This window comes from Lepidochelys kempii, chromosome 5 (genome assembly GCF_965140285.1).
Source record: "Lepidochelys kempii isolate rLepKem1 chromosome 5, rLepKem1.hap1, whole genome shotgun sequence".
Classification (NCBI taxonomy): domain Eukaryota; kingdom Metazoa; phylum Chordata; order Testudines; family Cheloniidae; genus Lepidochelys; species Lepidochelys kempii.
In genome coordinates, this window is record NC_136384.1 from 42,555,034 (window position 1) to 42,568,844 (window position 13,811).

General features: G+C 40.8%; 1 protein-coding gene across 10 annotated transcripts in view; it reads left to right on the forward strand.

Moving 5' to 3' along the window:
• Positions 1 to 13,811, forward strand: part of ERBIN (erbb2 interacting protein) — a 226,698-nt gene that overhangs the window by 80,025 nt on the left and 132,862 nt on the right. For 9 of the 10 annotated variants that reach the window (XR_012158901.2, XR_012158902.2, XM_073344084.2 and 6 more), the window contains one exon: positions 292 to 345. The gene's annotated coding sequence lies outside the window, so the exon portion shown is untranslated. Of the gene's footprint in view, positions 1 to 291; positions 346 to 6,665; positions 8,542 to 13,811 lie in introns of those variants that run through there. The other variant, XM_073344091.2, reaches the window with a different exon arrangement.

Sequence of the window (13,811 nt, forward strand, 5' to 3'; positions counted from 1 at the left end):
CCACCACCTCACCTTACATGTGCATCTGCTCCAGGGTCCAGGAACCTAATTAGTGGAGCCATGCCTGCACGGCTTCACTAATTAGGTGGGTGGCCCTTCATTCTCTTGTGTGTGGCTTCCCAGGGGCGCACCTTAAAGGGAACTATCTGCAGACCACCTGAATGGAACTCGCAGACCACTGGTGGTCTACGGACCACAGTTTGAGAACCTCTGATCTAATACATGTAAAAGAACATTATATCGAATTATGCAGAACATTAAGTAAATTTTTTGTCTCTTTTCTTTTCACAGAATGTTGGCTTTGAAAGCTCAGGGAAGCAGTAGGGGAAAAAACATAACACAGTGGTAAGTATCATGTTGTTTTTTTTCTTTTGAACCAACAGTATGTTTGTTAAAATATTTAAACACACTTTCAATTCTCAAACAGGATTGACTAAATTAATGTATTTTAAGACTTTATGCTACATCAGTCCTATGTTGTTGTTCTAAAATATTTTCCAATGAGAACTGATGCCAAATTTTAAGGTTAAAAATATCTGCTGTGAGAGCCAATTGAAGGATGCATGTTTTCAAGCTAGTTTAAGCACATTTATGTGTTACTGTCTATGTGAAAGGAGGATATACAGGGAACTAAGGGGAAAATGCCAGCCCTAGAATTTAACTGTCCATTGTAAAGCTCACAATATTTTTAATAAATGTTTGAAAGATGGTTTCTGGATCATAAAAATATTTTAGAATCATAGACTTTAAGGTCAGAAGAGACCATTATGATCGTCTAGTCTGACCTCCTGCACAATGCAGGCCACAGAATCTCACCCACCCACTCCTGTAACAAATCCCTAACCTGTGTCTGAGCTATTGAAGTCCTCAAATCATGGTTTAAAGACTTCAAGGTGCAGAGAATCCTCCAGCAAGTGGCCCATGCCCCATGCTGCAGAGGAAGGTGAAAAACGCCCGGGGTCTCTGCCAGTCTGTCCTGGAGGAAAATTCCTTCCCGACCCCAAATATTGCAATCAGCTAAACTCTGAGCATGTGAGCAAGACTCACCAGCCAGACACCCAGGGAAGAATTCTCTGTAGTAACTCAGCTCCCACTCCATCTAACATGCCCAATGGCCTGTGATGGGATATCTATTGCTAATAGTTGAAGATCAATTACTTGCCAGAATTAGGCTATCCCATCTCCTCCATAAACGTATCAAGCTTAGTCTTGAAGCCAGATATGTCTTTTGCCCACACTGCTTCCCTTGGAAGGCTGTTCTAGAACTTCACTCCTCTAATGGTTAGAAACCTTCGTCTAATTTCAAGTATAAACTTCCTGATGGCCAGTTTATATCCATTTGTTCTTGTGTCCATATTGGTACTGAGCTTAAATAATTCTTCTTCCTCTGTGGTATTTATCCCTCTGATATATTTATAGAGAGCAATCCTATCTCCTCTCAGCCTTCCTTTGGCTAGGCTAAACAAGCCATGCTCTTTGAGTTTCCTTTCATAAGACAGGTTTTCCATTCCTCTGATCATCCAAGTAGCCCTTCTCTGTACCTGTACCAGTTTGAATTCATCCTTCTTAAACATGGGAGACCAGAACTGCACACAATATTCCAGATAAGGACTCACCAATGCCTTGTATAAAGGTACTAACACTTCCTTATCTCTACTGGAAATACCTCGCCTGATGCAGCCCAAGACCGCATTAGCTTTTTTTTCAGGGCCATATCACATTGGCAGCTGATAGTCATACTGTGATGAACCAATACTCTGAGGTCGTTCTCCTCCTCTGTTACTTCCAAGTGATGCATCCCCAGTTTATAACAAAAACTCTTGTTGTTAATCCCTAAATGCATGACCTTGCACTTTTCACTCTTAAATTTCATCCTGTTACTATTACTCCAGTGTACAAGGTCATCCAGATCTTCCTGTATGATATCCCAGTCCTTCTCTGTATTGGCAATACCTCCCAGCTTTGTGTCATCCGCAGACTTTATTAGCACATGCCCGCTTTTTGTGCCAAGGTCAGTAATAAAAAGATTAAATAAGATTGGTCCCAAAACCGATCCCTGAGGAACTCCGCTGGTAACCTCCTTGCAGCCTGACAGGTCACCTTTCAGTGTGACCCGTTGTAGTCTCCCCTTTAACCAGTTCCTTATTCACCTTTCAATTTTCATATTGATCCCCATCTTTTCTGATTTAGCTAATAGTTCCCCACGTGGAACCATATCAAATACCTTACTGATTTCGAGGTAAATTAGATCCACTGTGTTTCCTTTGTCTAAAAAATCTGTTTGGTTTGACACGATCTACCTTTTGTAAAACCATGTTGTATTTTGTCCCAATTACCACTGACCTCAATGTCCTTAACTACTTTCTCTTTCAAAATTTTTTCCCAGACCTTGCATACTAAGGATGTCAAACTAACAGGCCTGTAGTTACCCGGATCACTTTTATCCCCTTTCTTAAAAATAGGAACTATGTTAGCAATTCTCCAGTCATACAGTACAACCCCTGAGTTTACAGATTCATTACAAATTTTTGCTAATGGGCTTGCAATTTCATGTGCCAGTTCCTTTAATATTCTTGGATAAAGAATATCTCGGCCCCCCGATTTAGTCCCATTAAGCTGTTCCAGTTTGGCTTTTACCTTGGATGTGGTAATATCTACCTCCATATCCTCCTTCCCGTTTGTCGTCCTACTGTTATCCCTAAGCTCCTCATTAGCCTCATTAAAGACTGAGGCAAAGTATGTTTAGATATTGGGTCAGGCCTAGATTATCCTTAACCTCCACTCCATCCTCATTGTTTAGTGGTCTCACTACTTCTTTCTTTGTTTTCTTCTTATTTATATGGCTATGGAACCTTTTACTGTTGGTTTTAATTCCCTTTGCAAGGTCTAACTCTACATGGCTTTTGGCCTTTCTCACTTTATCCCTACATGTTCTGACCTCAGTAAGGTAGCTTTCCTTGCTAATCCTTCCAATCTTCCACTCCTTGTAGGCTTTCTGCTTTTTCTTAATCACCTCTCTGAGATGCTTGCTCATCCAGCTTGGTCTACAACTCCTGCCTATGAATTTTTTCTCCTTTCTTGGGATGCAGGCTTCTGATAGTTTCTGCAACTTTGACTTGAAGTAATTCCAGGCCTCCTCTGCCTTTAGATCCACAAGTTCTTCAGTCCAATCCACTTCCCTAACTAATTTCCTTATTTTTTTTTTAAAGTTAGCCCTTTTTAAATCAAAAACCCTAGTCACAGATCTATTTTTGTTTATCCTTCCATTTAGTTTGAACTGAATTAGCTCATGATCGCTTGAACCTAGGTTGTCCCCTACAACCATTTCTTCTATGATGTCCTCACTATTCACCACAACCAAATCTAAAATGGCATTCCCTCTAGTCGGTTCAGCAACTACTTGATGAAGGACTCCATCAGCTATCACATCCAGGAAAATCTGAGCCCTATTATTATTACTAGCACTTGTCCTCCAGTCTATATCTGTGAAGTTAGTCTCCCATGATCACACAATTCCCATTAGTATTTACTTCATTAAAAACATTAAAGAGGTCTCTATCCATATCAAACTCGGATCCCAGCGGTTTGTAGCACACCCCAAGCACTATGCCAGGCTCTAGTAGCTTTCTTCCCCAATGTGATTTTTTTGCCCAGACAGGCTCTGTCTTATCCATTCCATCACTTATTTCTTTTCAGTCTACCTCATCATTGATATACAATGCTACTCCACCACTTTTGCCTTTATTTCTGTCTTTCCTAAATAGCACATACCCTTCAGTAGTGTACAAACATCTTAATTTTTGCTGTTTGGCTTCCTCACATTCTTTACCCGATTAGGCACAGACATTCTACCGCCAGTATCACCTATTAGACTGGTATGTACACTACCCTTCCGCCTTATGTCCATTCTGCTACCCCTGGCTGTATCCTTTCTTACTTCGTTTTCTTCCCTCTCAATGTTAAATCTGGCGTGGAGATTACCTGGCCATCTCCCAACCATCTCCCCCAAATTCCTAGTTTAAAGTTCTCTTGATCAGTTGTGCCATCCTCCATCCTAGAAGTCTATTTCCCTCCTTACTCAGGTGAAGTCTATGCCAAGAGAACAGTCCTCTGTCCATGAATGCTTCCCAGTGGCCATACATCCCAAAGCCCTCCTTATAGCACCACTGCCTGAGCCATCTGTTGAGCATCATAATCTTGTCACACCTTTGTTGCCCTTCTCTAGGAACAGGGAGAATGCCACTGAAGATCACCGGAGCCTCGATTTCCTTAAGTGTCTTACCCAGCCAGGCATAGTCTCCCTTGATACGTTCCAGTGAGAATCTAGCTATATCATTTTTCCCACATGAAGGACAGTCAGTGGATTCTTTCCTGCTCCTGTTAGGATCCTCTTCAGCCACAGGTCCACATCCCATATCTTAGCACCCGGAAGACAGCACACCCTTCTGTTCTCTGGATCAGCTCTTGTTACAGGCCTGTCTGTCCTTCTCAGTAAGGAGTCCCCAATCACGTAGACCTGCCTTTTCCCGGTTATGGTGTGATTCTCCAGTCTATCCCCTGTTCCCTCTGGCTGCAAGTCCTCCTGATTCCTGTTGTCCCTTGCAATCCTCTGCAACCCATCCCGTATCCTTCTGGGGCTCGTATTTGGGGTGATCTCCATTGACTCTTGCTCCCTTCCTATAGGACTAGCTGATCTTCTCTTCTTCCTTGCCCTCTCACCTTTAATGACCCCTACTGTGCCCCTTCATTTTCCAACTCTGCAAACCTGTTCCTGAGCTCTATTTCTCTTTCACTAGCCCGTCTTTTCCTCTACCTGGTTCTCTTAGTCACATGCTTCCACTGTCCCCTTTCCTCACATAGCAGCATCCCCTCAGAGTTCTTTGGTCCTGCTTCCCATTGCAAATATGAGCTTTTCCCGTCAGCCTCCTCACGCCTTTGCTCCATCATCCGCTCAACCCCCCTCCCCCCTTCTAAACTCAACCAGAATTTCCACCTGCATCTCCAGTCCTCGGATCTTTTCTTCCATCAGCTCTATCAGGTAGCACTTCATGCAGACAAAACTCTTTTCAGGTACCCCCTCCAGGATCATGTACATGCCGCAGCTTCTACATCCAGTCATCTTCATTGTGTCTTCCACTACTTGGGTCACTACCACTGCTGCCTCTGTATCTGTCATAGCCTTCTTGCCGAGGTCCTGTTAGTCCAGGAAACCAAACCAAAACACCGCCACCCACAGCAAAACAAACCCCCAGCAAGCACCACACACTCCCTTCACTAGCCTGTTGGTTCCTTTTCCTGGCTCTTAGTCTTCCCCCCAAAGTCCCCTTACAAACGCCCACTCAAACTCCCCTGTTTACAGCTCTGTTTGCTGGCTCCTGTGCTGCTGCAGCTGTCTGTGAGGCTTTTATGTGAGGCAGTAGATGCATGGAGGTTATTTGACAATTTGCAGGGCTTTTCCTCACCTTTGCCCCCAAATCTGCAAAACTTTTGCATCTTGGAAATAAGAGTTCAGTGCTGCCCTGTTTAATGTAGGATCATTGAAAGTATTTAAAATGTTTTTTATATATATATATATAGATTCATACATATCATATATATATATGATTAGCATATATTAATATAACATATATATGACAATTAATATTAATATATAATTAATTATTATGGATTAACATTATAGGTTTTTTTTGCTGCTTGTGGCCCAAATTTTATAGAAAAGCCACAATACGGAAGTCAGCTATCTTTAGGCTGATGTCAATTTAAATACCAATTTCACCTGAAGTTGTAAGGATATATAAAGTGTCTGCAACTGAAAAATAAAAAAGAATATTTAAATGAAATATTTGCTTATTTGTATCTACCAAACGTGTAGACAAACTTCTATGGTATGTCTTCCAAACAATATGACAGCTACTTCTGTTTACTCTGAGTGTTTTAATAAGATTTTCTAGTTTGTGGAAATGCTAGTTAATATTGACACCTCAGTGGTCATAACTGTATTTAAACTGACAGTATTTTTAATTAGTGTTCAAAGACACTTGTCTGAGTATTTTTCCTTACCATTGTTTCAAATAATGCATAAGATAATTACAATTGAAAGAGTTTTTTTGCTTTCTTTATTTGTGCATTAGACACTGCTTTGGGCTAGTGATCGCAGATGCACTCTGCCCTGAGTTACAAGGGACAGTGTGTTGCTGTTCTCTGCATTCTTCTTTTGCTGCACGAGGATTGTCATTTGCTGCTGTATAAATTACTACCACTATCTCTTCTCCTCCCTCCCCCAGTACTGGCTCAGCTGAGCTGGATAATATATGGCAGGTGAAACTAAGCCTGCACCTACTCCCAGCTGTGGGGGTGCTGGTAGTAGGAGCACAGCATTTACTTGTGTACATCCAAATGGAAGAACCATAAGGGATTAGGGAGGTCTTAATCCTTCTGCCCACTTGCTCAGCCCAAGTCACACTCTAGCCCACTTTTATAGGCCATCTTCATTGTTTGCTTAGTAACACTCCTACTACTCAGCCAGATACTGTGGATTAAAGTCAAACATTTAAAAACATTATTACTTCATCGGAGTACTATCAATACTCAGTAGAGAGAGACCATTCTTCAGACGAGATATTACACACCGTTTTGGTCTGACAATTTGATGGTTGTCCAGGTGGAAGCTAGTTTCCATGGCCCTTTCTAGGAAAAAAAAAAACCTGTGAGATGATAACCACCCATCCACCAGTTAAGGTTGTTTCAGTAGCCTAATGATCATGTAATGGGAATTTGAGGAGACTGGGGAAGAAACAAAGCTAATGACCATCAAATTAAACTGAACTAATTTGGGGCCCCAAACACTAAAATGCCTTAATCACAATCTTAAGGTTATTGTATGGTCTCACTATAGGTCAGACTTAAGGTTGTTCGGGTACCTTATCTGTACATTTCTATACTTGAACAATTTGGATTTCTTTTAAGTTTTTACCTTAACTCTGAATTTGATGAGTTTATAACATACTTGTTTTTGGATAATTACAACAACCCTATAATATATTTTAACTTAAATTACTGTCGGATATGTGCTCTCAACCTTTACTCTGTTAATGTTTTTGTCTCGAAATATAACCCAATAATGCAGCAGGTAGAGATTGCATGGAAACCGTATTGTGGCTTTTAAAAAGTCCTAGTTTTAATATAAGGTTGTTTGCTAAAAAAGTATCTGCTTTTCATCTCATATTAACAAGAAATGGTTATTTGATTTTACAATGAAGAACTAATGGTATTTTACTTGTAATTTTGGCCTAATTAATAGATGAAGTGTACTCATTTCCTAGTTGAAGTATTTCTTAATTATCATGAAAACTAATAGAAATAATAATTGTTCCAGAGAGCCTTCCTAATACTTATTTTGGTAAATTTCAGAAGTGCCTGCTAAGATGCTTGAGGTGGGATTGGTTTGTGTGTGGTTTTTACGAACACATTATCATAAATAAAAGCTGTTGATTTGTTGAACTAGTTATCAAAAGAGGGAATAATCATTACAACAAATTTATGGCTTGGTATGGTTATATTTTTAGTGAAATGCATTTGTGTTAAAGCAGGAAAGCGTAACACACCATCCCTCTTAATATTTTATTTCTAACTTGATAAAGAAGGCTAGATATACGTGTAAGATTTGACTAAAAACTCACAAATCTTAAAACGGAAAGACTGAATCTTTAATCTTTAATGTTAATTTTGTAATGTTAAGTTATCAGAATGAAGCTATTTAGAATTTTCATCATGAAACGAAAAATAGGTCAGCGAACAATTTAGTGAATAAAAAAAAAATTGCCTCATGCTAGTGTCATAATGCTGTGTCATGTGATGCATGTACAACTTGGCATCTAGACAGAAGATGACCTCCTCCTTCAGTTTAGGATTTTCATCCTGTTAGATGTCAGACCTGTGGGCCTCTGTGGGCATTTACATATTGATCAAATGTACTAGTGATTATATACAAATGCTAAAGTCTAACTAGTAAGATGGGTGAACTAGAGTGCCTGGCATTAAGTGAGGATACTGATATAATCATTACGAAAACTTGTTGGAATGAGGATAATCAATGGGACATGGTAATACTATAGTATAAAATATATAGGAATGACAGAGTCAGTCATGCTGGGTGCAGGAGTGGCACTGTGTGTGAAAGAAAGCATAGAGTCAAATAAAGTAAAAAATCTTAAATGAATCAAACTGTACCATATAATCTCTATGGCTAGAAATTCCATGCTTGAACAATAAGAGTATAGCAGTAGGAATATACTACCGACCACCTGACAGGAGGATGATGGTGATTGTGAAATGTTCAGGAAAATTAGAGAGTTTTCAAAAATAGATAACCCAGAAGTAAGGTAGTATTTCAACTATCTGTATGTCACCTCAGAAAGGGATGCAGAGAAAATTTTTGACAACATAAATGACTGCTGCTCGGAGCAGCTAGTCCTGGAACCTACAAGGGAAGAGGCAATTCCTGTTTTAGTCCTATGTGGAAAATAGGACCTGGTCCAAAAGGTGAATATAGCTAAATCGCTCAGTAATAATGACTATAATGTAATGTAATTAAATATAAAATCTTTTTGTGTCGGGGGGCATACCAAAGAAACCCACCACAGTACCATTTAACTTCAAAAAGGGGGAATTACGTAAAAATAAAGAAGCTAGTTAAACAGAAATTAAAATAAGCCACAAGGGTGAAATGCCTGAACACTTCATGGAGACTATTTAAAAACACCATAGAGACTCAAATTAAAAGACCAAATAAAAAACAGCAATAAGAGAATTGTCCCAGATTGAGGTGTCAATAGAGGAAGTTGTGAAACAATTTAAACAGTAATAAGTCACCAGGACCATATGCAGGTACCCAAGAGTTCTGAATGTTGAGTTCTAACTCAAATTAAATTGCAGAACTACTAACTGTGGTGAACTAACTAACTGAAGAAAAGGAGTACTTGTGGTACCTGAGAGATAAATTTATTTGAGCATAAGCTTTTGTGAGCTACAGCTCACTTCATCATGGATCCGATGAAGTGAGCTAAAGCTCACGAAAGCTTATGCTCAAATAAATTTGTTAGTCTCTAAGGTGCCACAAGTACTCCCTTTTTTTTTTTTGCGGATACAGACTAACACGGCTGCTACTCTGATAACTGTGGTATGTAACCTTAAATCAGCTTCTGTATCAGATGACTGGAGGGTAGATAATGCAACACTGATCTTTAAAAAAGGCTCTGGAGGCAATCCTAGCAGTTACAGCCTGGTAGGAGGATTAACTTCACTACCAGGCAGATTGGTTGAAACTATTAGTAAAGAACAGAATTATCAGACACATGGATGAACATGATATGTTGGGGAAAAGTCTACATGGCTTTTGTAAAGAGAAATCATGCCTCACCAATGTATTAGAATTCTTTGAGGATGTCAACAAGTATGTGGACAAGGGTGAACGAGTGTTCTTGGACTTTGAGATACCCTTTGACTATGTCCTTGACCAAAGGCTCTTAAGCAAAGTAGGCAGTCCTGAGATAAGAAGTAAGGTCCTGTCATGGATCAGTAACTGGTTAAAAGATGGAAATAAAGGTAGGAATAAATGGTCAGTTTTCACAATGGGAAGAGGCAAATATCAGAGTCCAACAAGGATATTTATTGGGACCAGTGCTATTCAACATATATTCATAAACGATCTGGAAAAAGGGGTAAACAGTTAAATTAATTAATTAAATTATTAATTAATCAAGATAGTTAAGTCCAAAGCTGACTGCAAAGAATTACAAAAGAATCTCACTAAACTGGGTGACCAGGCAGCAAAATGGCAGATGAAATTTAACATTGATAAATGTAAAGTAGTGCACATCGGAAAACATAATCCCACTTATATATACAAAATGACAGGAACTAAATTAGTCATCACTCAAGAAAGAGAGATGAGGCCATGTCTACACTACAAAGTTATGTTGACCTAAGTTACGCTGGCATACAGCCACTGGAGTTATTAAATCGTTTGTGTGCATGGCAGTTGGGTCCTTTTTATTGGCAGTGCACATCCTCACCAGGAGCACTTTTATTGATGCAGAATGCAGTGCTCCATGGATAGTATCCACTATCCAAATCACCACCTTCCAGTGCAGGGTCTCTTGGGAAGTTCTTGCAATGCCTGATGAGGCTGAAATGAGTTGTACAGGGGTGACTGGGCACATACAGTCAACTTCCCATAATATAGTGTTCTCTTGCCCATAATTTCATCTGTAGACCATAATATTGCATTCCTTCTTTACAAAAACCCACAAACTCATGAGTCCTTCCTTGCCGTCTGCCATCTCTGACGGAAGCGTGGAGCCTGTACAGCCCTGCACTATTGTCATGAGCATTGTAAGCTTCAGGTGCCTGATCCTGCAGTGTTTGTGGAGCTGTAAGAAGACCCACAGGGAACAAGACGATACCTTGGAAGCTAGATTGAAAGAAACGATTCAAGATTATTGGTGGCATTCATAGAGCAGCTGAAGGTGGTGGAGTACCAGTTCTGGGCCCGAGGAACAAGCACTGACTGGTGGGATTGCATTGTTATGAAGGTTTTGGATGATGAGCAGAGGCTGCAGAATTTTTGGATGCAGAAGGCCACATTCCTGGATCTGTGTGCAGAACTTGCCGAAGCCCTCCAGGGTAGAGACACCAAAATTAGAGATGCACTGACCATGAAGTGATTGGCAATTGCAATGTGGAAACTTACAATGCCAGATTGCTACCAGTCAGTCAGGAATCATTTTGGAATCAGGAAATCCACCTTAGGGGCAAATATGCAGGGCAATTAATCACATCCTACTATGCAGGACTGTGACTCTGGGCCAGGTGCAGGACATTGTGGATGGTTTTGTAGCAATGGGGTTTCTGATCTGCATTAGGGAAATAGATGGCTCACACAGCTCTATTTTAGCATCAGACCACCTTGCCACAGAGTACATCAACATAAAGGGCTATTTTTTTATGGTAGTGCAAGTGCTGGTGGATTGCTGGGCATGCTTTACTGACATCACTGTGGACTGGTCCGGGCAGGTGCATGACCCGTGAATCTTTAAGAACACAAGACTGTTCAGAAAGCTGTAAGCAGGGACTTTATTTCCTGGCAGGAGGATTACCATTGAGGATGTTGAAATGCCAGTAATGGTCCTGGGAGACCCAGCCTACCCCTGGCTCATAAAGCCATACACCATTCACCTCGACAGCACCAAGGGGCAATTCAGCTACAGGCTGAACAGATGCAGAATGACAATTGAATGTGCTTTTGGGCGTTTGAAGGGTCCCTGGCATTGTTTACTCACAAGATTAGACTTCAGGGGAAAAAAAATCCCAATGATTATAGCTGTCTGCTCTGTCCTGCATAATATCTGTGAAGCAAAGCGGGGAAAAAATTCTGCCGGGGTGGAGGTGGAGTGGCTGTCTGCTGAATTTGAACAACCAGATACCAGGGCTATAAGAAGAGTTTGGCTTGGAGCTATACAGTTCAGGGAGGTTTTGAAAGACCATTTTAATAGTGAGCCAGAGTGATTTGTGTTGCTGTACTGTGCTCTACCTGGGCTTTCTCTTTTGTGGTCCAGAATGAGACTTCTAGTGATTGCTGTATATGTAGGAATATAGCATTGTCAGTGCGCCTATTAATATTGTTTGTGAATGATGATGTTATAGGTTCTGTGACACAGTGCAGTAAGAGGAAATTGCTGTCAGACCTGCTCATTGCCATCCAGCATATGTTGTGAACTAATAAAGATACATTATATTTCAAAAAATAGAATTTTATTCTGTAACATGAACCAGTGAATTAAATAAAACACTTAGAACTTAATAAAACTTAATAGATTAAGGGAACAACTTATGAAAGGGAAAGAACAGTCATTTCCATTTCAGGTATAAATACGCCAATCATGTCTTTCACAGGTCAGTGTATGTGAAGCTGTTGTTTTCTTTAATGTCCCCCTGGGTGGAGTAGTAAGGGTAGTGCACTGACCCCTGATGCCACGTGGAATGTTTTAGGGTGGTACCAATATAGAGTTCTCTATGGGCTGCAGAGGGAGGCAAGCACAGGATTGTTGAACCTGCAGGTCCACCAGAGAATCCAGCATCTCTGTTTGCTCTCTGAGATGTGCAAGCATCTCTTACTGCATGTGTCTCTCCTTTTTTTGTGCCTTTATCCTCTCTGCTCTATCCTTGCCCATGCTGTCTGCAAGGATGATCCTTCAGGCCCTGTGCTCATTTCCTGGTGCACCACTGGCTTGTAGGATCTCCTGACATGTTATCCCGAGTCCTCTTCTTTCTCCTTCTTATCTGGGTCAGGCGTTTTGCAAGTGTGGAGGGATAGACCCTGAAGGCCACAGTGGCAACAGCTGTAGATACAACACACACAGTAACCATTGTCCTTGTATTCATGATGGAAATCGAATCTTAAAATGCTGAACTCACTCCCCTTGCTCTCCAAAAGTTGTAAGCACTACATTCTCACTTTTGCTTGGGAGTCATGATCAGTATGGCCTTCTGGGGTTTGGGACATGAGGCGGGAATAGCTCGCTTGTGTGATTCTAGTTGTATTGGGCAATGGAACTGAATTCTGGCCTAGGGAAAAATGGAAAGTCCTGCTGTTCACTGAGCTGGTCCATTGTTATGGGCATACATGTATTAATGGTCCGGTAGAGTCTGCAGGATACCAGTACTGTGCTTTGTCAACAACAAACTTGGCCGGGTGCCTTCATCCCTTAACAAATCTTGTGGTCGTTGGGCAGTTCACTCGAGGTCTGCTGTGCCAGCTGTCTGTGCAGGGCTGGGGTGGCACACAGAGGAAACACATGCAGCCAAACATCACAACAACTACTTTATTGATTTTGTTAATGTTATCAATATTTTTAAATGTATTTTGATGTTAGTATTTTATTTACTAATCTGTCTGCTAAAATTGTCCCATCACTATAGTTTCTGAGAATAACCCAAGTATCTTAAAATAAGTGGAGTTCTAAGTTGCACTAGCTGTTTAAGGGACCATTTGACAGTTGTGTATGTCTGGAACCCATTATGCTGTGCCTAGTCCATTCTATGTCTGAGATGCTCCTTGTGCTGGGGGGCATGTGCGAAGGGAGAGACAGGATTTCGTAACACTGACTTGATTTCTGCTTATTTCATTGACTATGCAAAAGTGTTGGCTATATCGGATGATATCTATCTTCAGAGAACACTTGCAGACATGGGGATTCCAAAGCATTTCATTGAATTAATTTTAAATCTCTACCACGATCAGACACAGCACTGTGTGAACAGGAACAGGTGGCAATGAGTGTTTTTTCACTGGACAGGGTGTGAGACAAGGGTGTACTCTGTCCCGAAGCCTTTTCAAGGTGTGGGCAGGGTATGAGACAAGCTGTGGAGGGCTGTAACAAAATGGAAGGATCTGGGGTTTTTATTGGTAGATGCCTCTTAACTGCCCTCAGATATGCTGTAGCTCTTTGCTACAATGACTGATGCAATGCAACAAATGTTGGAGTCTATTAAAAACAATTAGTAAGGAATATGGACTGAATATGGCAAAAATCAAAATGCATGGGTATTGACAGGATTAACAAAAATGCAAGCAGACCTCATGTTGCCGAACTAGGTAGTAGATAGGGTCCTACATATCCGACCAGCGGGGCTGTTCCAAAGAAATTAGAAGAAGACTAGGAATAGGTTGCTTACAAAAGTTTGGAAAAACCACGCCATCTCAAAACGTGCAAAGGTTCGCCTGGTGAAAAGCTTAATTTTTTCCATAGTGA